General features: G+C 38.5%; 1 long non-coding RNA gene across 1 annotated transcript in view; it reads left to right on the top strand.

Moving 5' to 3' along the window:
• Window positions 1-8,449, top strand: part of LOC133424534 (uncharacterized) — a 103,884-nt gene extending 95,435 nt beyond the window's left edge. The window contains exon 5 of the long non-coding RNA XR_009770900.1: window positions 7,847-8,449. This is a non-coding gene — a long non-coding RNA (uncharacterized LOC133424534). The remainder of the gene's footprint in view (window positions 1-7,846) is intronic.
• Window positions 8,450-10,305: the final 1,856 nt, after the last annotated feature.

Genomic DNA, 10,305 nt, shown 5'->3' with positions numbered 1-10,305 from the left:
TCTTTTTTTTCCTCTTATTTCTCCTTTTTTCTTTTTTTTCTTTTCTTTTCTTCTCGAAATTTTGACTTTTTTCTCGAAATTTTGACTTTTTTCTCGACATTTCGACTTTTCTCGACATTTCGACTTTTTTCTCGACATTTTGACTTTTTTCTCGACATTTTGACTTTTTTCTCGACATTTTGACTTTTTTCTCGACATTTTGACTTTTTTCTCGACATTTCAAAGCCTTTCGCCATTTTTTAATTTTTTTTTTCTTTTTTTTCTTTTTTTCCTTTTTTCTTTTTTTTCTTCTTTTCTTTTCTTCTCGAAATTTTGACTTTTCTCGACATTTCGTCTTTTTTCTCAACATTTCGACTTTTTTCTCTAGATTGTACTTCAACATTAATCTCGACATTTCAACTTTTTTTCTCAACATTTTGACTTTTTTCTCGACATTTCGACTTTTTTCTCGACATTTCAAAGCCTTTCGCCATTTGCCTTGTTTGACCTTTTTTTCCTTTTTCGTTTTTTTCTCTTTTTTTCTCTTTTTTTTCCTTTTTTCTTTTTTTTCTTTTCTTTTCTTCTCGAAATTTTGACTTTTTTCTCGAAATTTTGACTTTTTTCTCGAAATTTTGACTTTTTTCTCGACATTTTGACTTTTTTCTCGACATTTCGACTTTTTTCTCAACATTTCAAAGCCTTTCGCCATTTCCCTTCATTCTAAGGCTTATACAAGACTTCATTTTTTGCGTCTCCAGACATATTTTTTTTGTGTGTTTTTAGTCCAATACGGCTCTTTCAACATCTTGCGTTGCCGACCCCTGATCTAGACGAACCCTCTAAGAAACGCCTCGTCCTCCTTCCATCGCAGCCAAAAGAGTTTCCTCTCCACAAAATCCCGTCCCCTCTTCTCCGTCCTAACCCCCTTCATATCTTAAATTCTAATAAAAAATAAGATCCTTATCTCTGCAAGGGGATAAAAGCCAAATCCCCCCAAATCTCAGTTTAACAAAACTGACCCCTGGACGGGAGTCGGCGGAGACAGAAGCGTCGTCAGCTGCCCGGCCTTTGTCACCGATAATTAGCCCTCTTATCGCCACCGTCACTGATAACATTTAGACCCACTTTTACTCTCTTTTGAGCCCTCCTCACCCCCTCCCTCGCTCCCTCCATCCGTTATCCCTTCATCCCTAGTCGCATTTCTTATGCATTCAGCGCTTAACAGGTCTGATAGCACGGAGCGAGAGAGCGGCAGTCGGAGGACAGATAAAGTCTCTCTTTCCTTCCTCCTCTCTCTCAATGAATAGGAGTTTATCGCCAAGGCCGATCTCTCAATCCACTGCCTGCCGCCTCATTCCATATTCTCTCTGCATGACTGCCTTTTTGCTTCCTATCTTCTCCTCCTTCACTTCATTTTTCCCACTGACCCTTCCATCTCTCTTTCATTGTGAAAGGGCGGAGCTGGATTCCAGCTCGTGGTTTCAGGGCTGGAAATGGAATGAGAATCTGCTCCGACGTCATCATTAGTAAACATTATACGTCATTCACTACGGCAGCGCTGGCTTTAATAACTCGGCCTTATTTCTTACTCACGCTAATACATTCAGACTACCGTATTTTCTGGACTATAAGGTGCTACTTTTTTCATAGTTTTTGAACCGTGCAGCTTATACAAAGGTGCAGCTATTCTGTGGATTTTTCTTCCACCACTCGGGGCGCTCTAACCGGAATTAGAATCAAAACTAAAACAAAATAAATGCAAAGAAGAATACACTACTTCTTCTTTAGCAGATAGAAGTAGAAGCAGATTTCAAACAGATAAACAGATAAATAAATACCGGTTATTTTCTCTTGGTTCTGTCCCGTTTTAATCAGCAAAGTTGCTGCCGTGCTAAAAGACACTGTTAGGAAAGATCTATTTAGGTACATACATGTACATCAGGGGTGTCAAATGTGCGGCCCGAGAGAGATTTTCATGCGGCCCGCGAGAAGTTTCCAACGCAAAAAAACGAAATATTAATTTACTAAAAAGGAAGGCATAAATAATTGCCATGAATCGCAGCATATCCGATAATATATTTCTTCTACAAATCCATCGTTATTCCACAAAGAGAGCAGTTTGACATTTTTTTAGTTTTCTAGAATGCATTTGCTGATTTTATTTCTTTTTAGACGGTCGTTTATTTTCATTAACTGACTACTATTATATATTTTCGCAGGAAAAATATCACTGCTAAAAAAGATGATAGAAGATATTTATTCAGAGAATTTCAGTTTTGAATACGAGGATAGTGACAAAGTAAAACAGTTAAAAGAGAAGTGCTGACTTTTTTGGCACACTGGCGTAAATATCCGCGCCAATTTTTAAAAATAAATACACTTAATTGTACTGGAGAAATCTCTAAATCACAAAGAAACACTCTCGGATGTAATAAGAAAGATTTTGATTTTAATTAAATTCCCTATAAAAAAGCGAAATATAAAAAAACATACTTGTTTCTGTTTATCTTTTAAAAATGATATTAAAAGTATCTTACATAATTTGAAAAAGAAAACGAGAAATTTCAAGAAAAAATCCTGAAGAAATATATTTTACATAATTAGAGTGTAAACAAAGTGCATATTTCCTTTAAAATTAACTAAACTGATACGGGATTAGATGACAAAAGTAAAAAGAAAAAAATGAGAGAAAACATTTTCCGCACCGTTTTTGTTATTTTGAGCGTGCGGCCCACGAGAAAGAAATTGGTCAAATCCGGCCCGGCCATGAGTTTGACACCCCTGATGTACATCATTTACAGTTCAAAACGGTTCTGTACATGCAGTAAATATCTAATCTAACAACATAAACATCTGCGGCTGAAATATCTTTTTTTTTTTTTTTAAATAGAGCGGATGCGGCTTATAGTCCAGAAAATACTGTACATTTCTGCCTTGATTGTATGCATGGTGCTGATTTTATCGTCTCATTACTACAACTTGAGAGAAGGGGACGTCTCTTTCCTCCAGGTCCACACTAGTTTTAAGGAAACCTTTAATTGGTCCAGTGTAGTTGAACAAACAGAACTCTTTAGCGTCGCCCGGGGATCCGGCCTGAACCGGATCAGCGGCGTCGGCCGCGGATCGTCTCTTTTAGATCCACAGCCGGCAGCACGAGCTGCTTCTGTGATGCACCGGATTCAGAGAACGGGTAAACAACTTCACTCGCCTCGTATCTACATAAATAATACATTTCAGTGTGGAGTTGTGTGTGGACAAAGAAATCAGCTGCCTCAACGTGTCACCCCGAACATAGCCTGCTAATATTTGCTCGTTTCTGCACAGCTGGAAGTTAAATAAGAAACCTCGTTTACAGGCGGTGGATTGGTCGTGCTAACACTTGGAGCAGCAAACGGGCCATCAGTGGGAGTCTACCTGCAATCCAGTTTATTAGGTGCACTTTTAAACCCTCAGAAGACGTGTTTATGTGATCGTCACAACCCACAATGCACTGCTCAGCTGAAGCCGTGATTAAAGACACAGGCACCTCCAGCTTCGCCCCTTTAGCCTTTAGCCTTTTTGGCAAAAGTAAGAAAGGAAGACCCCAAAAGCTATCTGCTTCCTTAATGTTAGCAAATGTTCCTTTAGATCAGGGGTCGGCAACCCAAAATGTTGAAAGAGCCATATTGGACCAAAAACACAAAAAACAAATATGTCTGGAGCCGCAAAAAAATGAAAAGTCTTGTATAAGCCTTAGAATGAAGGAAACACATGCTGCATGTATCTGTATTAGTTAGAACTGGGGGAAGATTTTTTTTTCATTATGCATTTTGAGAAAAAAGTCAAAATTTTGAGAAAAAAGTCAAAATTTCGAGAAAAAGTCAGAATGTCGAGATTAATGTTGAAGTACAATCTCGAGAAAAAAGTTGAAATTTTGAGAAAAAAGTTTAAATTTCGAGAAAAAAGTCGAAATGTCGAAAAAAAAAGTCAAAATTTTGAGAAAAAAGTCAGAATGTCTAGAAAAAGTCAAAACTTCGAGAAAAAAGTTTAGAGATTAAAAAGGAAAGGAAAAAGGGAAAAAAAAGAGTAAAAATGAAAAAGAAGAAAAAAAGAGAAAAAAGACAAGAAAAAAAGAGAAAAAAGGAAAAAATAAATAAAAAAAGAAGAAAAAGAGAAGAAAAAGAAGAAAAAAAGGAAAAAAAAGGTCAAACATTTTTGAAAAAGCTCCAGATAGCCACTAGGGCGGCGCTAAGGAGCCGCGGTTTGCTGACCCCTGCTTTAGATGAAAGTAAAATACATTTAATAAAAATAAAAAAACTCCTCGTCATTGCTTTATTGTATTCCTGCTCAAGTGTAACTGAACTCAGGATGTTTGGACGGCAACCATCACTCCAAGTGATCAGACTTGTTAAAGATGCATCTGTAGATCTTGATCCTGGATGTCGAGGTTTCTACTCCGACTCTGAAGGTTCAGATTCTCCCCCAAAGCTCTCATAGTTCCTGAACGGAATAAAAAGTTAAAAAAAGAAAACTCTGAAGGTCTAAGCAGCGCTCCCGTGTCTCGTTCGTGGTCGTGTTGCGGCGTCTCTGCTTCATTGACGCCCACAGGCCAAAAAATAACACTTTTCATGAGTTCAGAGCCACTACCACAAATCTTTGCAAGTAAGTAAGTACCTATTTAGAGTCATTACATCTCCCACTCCTAAAAGAGATATGTTTAAAACATGTTTTCCATTCTGTCATTTACCGTCCACGTTCTGCAGAACTGCAGCGTGCAGTAATCTCATGACAGCGTGACACGACGCGGTAATAAAACTCCGACACTCATGTATAATCCATCACTCCATGCCCCGCTTGTCATGTTCTGCAGCTCTCTGCACATGTTTGAATAAAGCCCGGAGAAACATAAATGTAAAATTGACCCAATTCTTAGTGGCAGAACTGCTTTAGCCGCTTGTTTTATGAGCGATTTCTAGGCATCTCATGAGTGGAGAAACGGCTTTAGACGCCGTACTTTACGTGACCCTGCCCTCGGTGGAGTTCTAAAGTGGCACGATAGCAGTAAAGTAGCCGTTTATGGTCTTTTTTTCTAACAAAGACGCATTTTAAAGGATGCAGATGCACACGTGGGTGATGGAAGACAGTTGTGCTGATGTTTTATGCTGATTAAGCAGAATAGTGAAGGAGTTTGGCCCTGAGACCAGCTTTGGCTTGAGTTAATTTGTAGAAAAGATGTTAAATAAATAGTTTGGAAGCGCTCGCGCTCACTTGGGTCAGAATCTACGTGGATTTCTCCGCCTGTATTTCTTGCCTCGTGGGAAATAATTTCTAATCCGCACAGAAGACCCGGGTCTTTTTCCTTCTTGTAGCTCAGAGACGTATTTTACTTAAATGGAAGGACCAAAAACCTCCATCTCCCAATTCTTGGTTGAAAGACCTGATGTCCTTTTTATATTTAGAGAAAATTAAATACGGTACTAGGGGTGGCTCTGATAAGTTTTCTCATATTTGGGAACCTATTCTTTCTCTTGTTAATTCTTTGGCATCCTTGGAAGATTAATTTAATTTGATTTAATTTAATTATAGGGAAGTATGATATTGCTAACCATTTCTATTGTATTTAGGGTTCCTCTTATGTCTGTTTATTAAAATTTTTATTTTTTATTTATTTTATTTTATTTTTTTATTATTTTTGTTGTTGTTTTGTACGACGGAGTATTAGGGCCAAACTAAAACAAAAAAAATTTAGAAATTACGAGAACAAAGTCATAATTTTGCGAGAATAAAGTCGTAACATTACGAGAATAACGTTGTAATTTTTTGAGAATAAATTCGTAATATTACAAGAATAAAGTGTTAATTTATGAGAACTCTAACAGGAAGAGTGTGTTAAAATGTTGAATATTGAGCATCTTGTGAAGTTATATTTATATATTTATAATATATTTAATATTACGACTTTATTCTCGTAATTTTACGACTTCATTCTCATAATATTATGACTTTATTTTCGTAATTTCCTTTTTTTTTTTTCTTAGTTTCACCCTAATACTTGTGTGTCCTGTATTTTATTTTATTACTTTATTTTTCCTATTATTGTCTTCAGTCAGAGTTTGATTTTTTAATTGGTACTTACTATGGGACTTGTTTATAATTATGTATTTTATAGTATGTGTGTTTTGGGGGCTTTATTATGTTAAGTTTTGTATCTTTATTTATTTGAATTTTTTTTTTTTTGTTTTGTTTGTGGTAAAATGTAAAACGGGGTAATCCGTCGAATCCTTTAAAAAATGTTTAGTGTGTAATAGGGCTGGGCGATATGGACCAAAAGTCATATCTCAATATTTTCTAGCTGAATGGCGATACTCGATATATATCCATATCTTTTCTGTGACATAATTGGGGTTTCCCCCAAAGCATTATAGCATAGCATCTCTGTTAGCATCTCTGTTAGCTTCATTTTTTTCTGAGGCAAACCTTTAAAAAAACAGTCAGTTTTAATACAAAGCTTCGTGCCAAATGTCACTTTATATGCTTTCATTTTTTTAATTTTTTTAATTTTTTCATTTTCTAGTGTGGGATATTTTATTTTGTTTTAATTTTAATTTTATTTATTATTATTATTTGTTGCTGCTTATTATCATTATTGTTATTTGTAGCTGGAAGTAGGTGGTTTTACACACCGGAATGTTATATTTTGATGTAATTAATGTGTCCCCTGAGGGATGGGTCATTTAAATGTCCGGACACGAAAATAAAATAATTCATTCGTCACACAGGTACCTTTATTAACAGAGGTCTGCACAATATCAAAATGTATAAAACAAATGAAATAAAAATAAACTGCCTGCATATATAGAATAAAAATGCTTCTTGAATAAAATAAAACAAATATCCCTTTCCTGCATAACAATTACATTAAAATACACTGTGCAATTAATACAATGTAGACAGTAACAGGCAGACTTTTCCACTGAGGTTGACAGTTGAGCAAATAACAAAACATTTGTGCAAATCTCAAATAAAACATTCAAGTCAATTTGTCACAAAATAAGCTATATCAAAATCATAAAAAAAAAAAAAAAAAAATTTAATAATCGATATAAACGATATTGTCTCGTACCATATCGCGTTTGAAAATATATCGATATATATTAAAATCTCGATATATCGCCCAGCCCTATGTTAAGTTCTGTGTCTTTATTTTACTTTTTTTTGTTTTGTTTGTGTGGTAAAATGTAAAATGGGGTAATCTGTCGAATCCTTTAAAAAATGTTTATTGTGTAATATGCATTACATTGACTACCCAATAAGGAAACATGAAAAACAAAAAAAAAGAAGAAGACCCGGGTCCCCCTGCAGCTGTTTTCCCTCTTTCCTTCTTGTCTTCTTGTGGACTTTTCAATTTAGCCGGGAGGTTGTTTTTATCCAACTTTGTGCTGGATCGATGGTGTAAAAGTACATTTTGATTCCTTTCGAGAGATCTCTCAACGTTGTCATTAGGTTAGTCGCTCAGAAAAAAGGCCTGTTTTTCCTTCTTACTCCTTTATCTACATTATTCCCCTTTTTTATATCCCTTGTTTCCCCTTTTCTCTCCCCATAACTTATCTTCTTTGAGGCGATTTTCATCTTTTTTGGCGTCTACTGCAGTTCAAATGATTATTGACAGGGAGGACTGGGGATTTGTGGTTGCACTTATCGCTAACATGGAATCCACTCCCCCTGGGTCCCTGCTCTCCTTCTCAAACCCCCCCTTCTTTATTGCACTCAAGCCCTCCTCTCTTTGTGTCTTCTCTCATGTGTGAAAGAATCCTTCTTCTCTGTTTGTCTTCTCTTTTTTCCCCCTCTCTCCGTCTCTGATGTACTTTCCTCTGTGATTTGTCTGCAGAACAAGTTGAGGACTGGGGGCTAAGGATAAGCGAGTGAAAGAAGGAGCAATGAAGAGCATATTGTGAGGGATTATAGATTGACGGACTGACTGACGGACTAAAGCGGAGGAGAGGATGAGAGGAATGAGTCAGCACCAAGACACACACACAACCCTGTGGAGAACCCAACCCCGAGTAGAGGCCGCTGATCCCAGCTCCCTGAGACAGAAGTAGACGCCTTTTCCTTCGGTTCTTCCCCACCTATGTGAGCATGACAGAGGGCGGGAAACTCTCTCCATCACTCTGGAGACACAAGTAGAGGACCGGGTCACGCCTGGCCTGAGCACGGACGACATACACTCAAGAATCCAGCACAATCATCTCCAGAAACCCAACTCTGTCACGAGTAACTTTGACCCATCCTCAATCACCTTCTTAGGAAACAAGACGTATTCGTGCTACATAAGTCTGTCGTATTTTGTTCTCCATTATTTATTGTTTTTCTGCTCCTCGTGCACTGTTTGTCTGCACAGAAACACATGTGTGTACCTGTTTGGTCTATTTGTGATTGTGTAATCGTACATGATGATGTTTCACCGGAGAAAATAAAAGACGAAACAGTGTGAGAGTGTGTGTGTTTCATGGCTCAACAGTCTTTCATTAAAGGTATTGTGACATCATTTTTAACATGCTTTTAACCCTATTAAAAGTATTGGCCAACATCCCTAAAATGTGTCTAAAAGAGTGTAAGAAGAAAAACTTCACTCTAGTACTCCATTCCTGGCTTTTTATTACAGTGTTTTTTTGCGCCGTGAAAAACGGGTCCTTTTTCCCCTTTCCTGTCAATCATTGCGCCGCTCCTCCTCCAAACCTCCTCCAACCAATCGCTACACACTTCTGCCAGCGTCTCCGCACACACGCGCGCACACCAACCACAAACACCGACACACAGCCCAGACAGGGCGACTACAGCCCGGGGATGAAGTCCAACCGGGACCAGAGGACCGGGACCGCAGCTCCCCGCGAGCAATACGCTCACAGCGGCGTCGGAGAGTTAAGCCGGGAGCGACAGGCGAAGCATGCACGGAAAAGGAGCAGGGCGAAGCAGACAGTCCACAGCAAACAATCATAAAAATAAAGGCATGCAAGCAGCAGTGTCTCCTTATCTTAAGTCCAGTCAGTGGCCGCGGGTCTTCTTAGCAGTTTTCCTCCGGTGATTAGAACAGAAGAGGCTCTAAACAGCAGAGCCTACGCCGTAGGGTTCAGCGTACGTAGCGCGTCGCCGCGTAACCCTACGCCGTAGGGTCTGCGTCGGTGTAACGTGGAACCATAAATCAGCCTTTATGGTGCACTGGAGAGGAGAGGAGGCAGGGAGCTGGGTGGAGGGGGCGGTGATTTAGCGGGTCGTTACGTAACGATCCGCCACCAAACCACATGCGCCGTTTTTGCATAGTTATGCGGAAAATCCCAGAAAGCACACAATACACTGAATGTTAAAAGTTCGTTGTTTTTTGGGTGTAATTGATGTCAAGACACCCAACAAAACACAAAAAATCAAGAAAAATGTGTTTTTCATGTCACAATACCTTTAAGGCAGTACCTGCGTTATCTGGACGACAGCAAGTGTCCAAATCCCTCGCATCCGACTCATCTTCCATGGGAAGCAAGTAGGTGTCATCATCGGATACGCAAGGGATGCTGGGAGGGCAGCGTGTCAAAAAGTTTATCTTTCCTCAGCTTTCCTCTGTGATCCTTCACTCCCCATCAGGACCGTGATGGGACACGTAACGATTCTTAGGTGTTTCCTCCATAAAGCATTTGTTTTATCTACAGTATCTAACGCAGGGGTGGCCAACCATTCGGAGGCTAAGAGCCACAATTGGTTACTGTGTTACTGCAAAGAGCCACATCAACTACCCATGATCCCTCACTCCCTGCTCTCTCTGAGACATAAAAATACCATTCTAAAACAGAAAGGTGAAATCCTGCAATCTGATTGGTTGTTAAGTGTGGTATAATGAGCATATACCACGGCTTCTATTCTAAAGCCTCATCACAGCAGATCATTCCGCATCAGGAAAGCAACATTGTATCCATGACAACAACCAACTGTTACATATTTTTTGACGGTTACAGCAGGTAGCAAAAAGTAGCCGGTGTTAAAGTTTATTTTTCTTATTTTCGTTAACAATTAATTAGGCATGTTCAAGGTAAACTTTGATTTCTGGGGAGGAGCTAACGATGGATGAATGTATTGATGAGTTCCTGTCTCAGAAAAAAAAAGATGAGCAAAAGATGACATGCTCTACATCTGGAGAGATGGGACTATTTTTTCCCACACTGGGGCTATTTATACTGGATAATATGTATTTCTGATTAATTAGAAACTACATAAAATAGATTGTGTATTCCTCTTTCATATTTACGTTATTGGTTTTATAAAAGCAATACATCACTTCGCGTCGGGCTGGAGACGCCC

This window comes from Cololabis saira, chromosome 23, assembly GCF_033807715.1.
Source record: "Cololabis saira isolate AMF1-May2022 chromosome 23, fColSai1.1, whole genome shotgun sequence".
Lineage (NCBI taxonomy): Eukaryota > Metazoa > Chordata > Actinopteri > Beloniformes > Belonidae > Cololabis > Cololabis saira.
The sequence above is the reverse complement of the archived record's forward strand: the minus strand, read 5'-3'. Positions and strand labels throughout refer to the sequence as shown.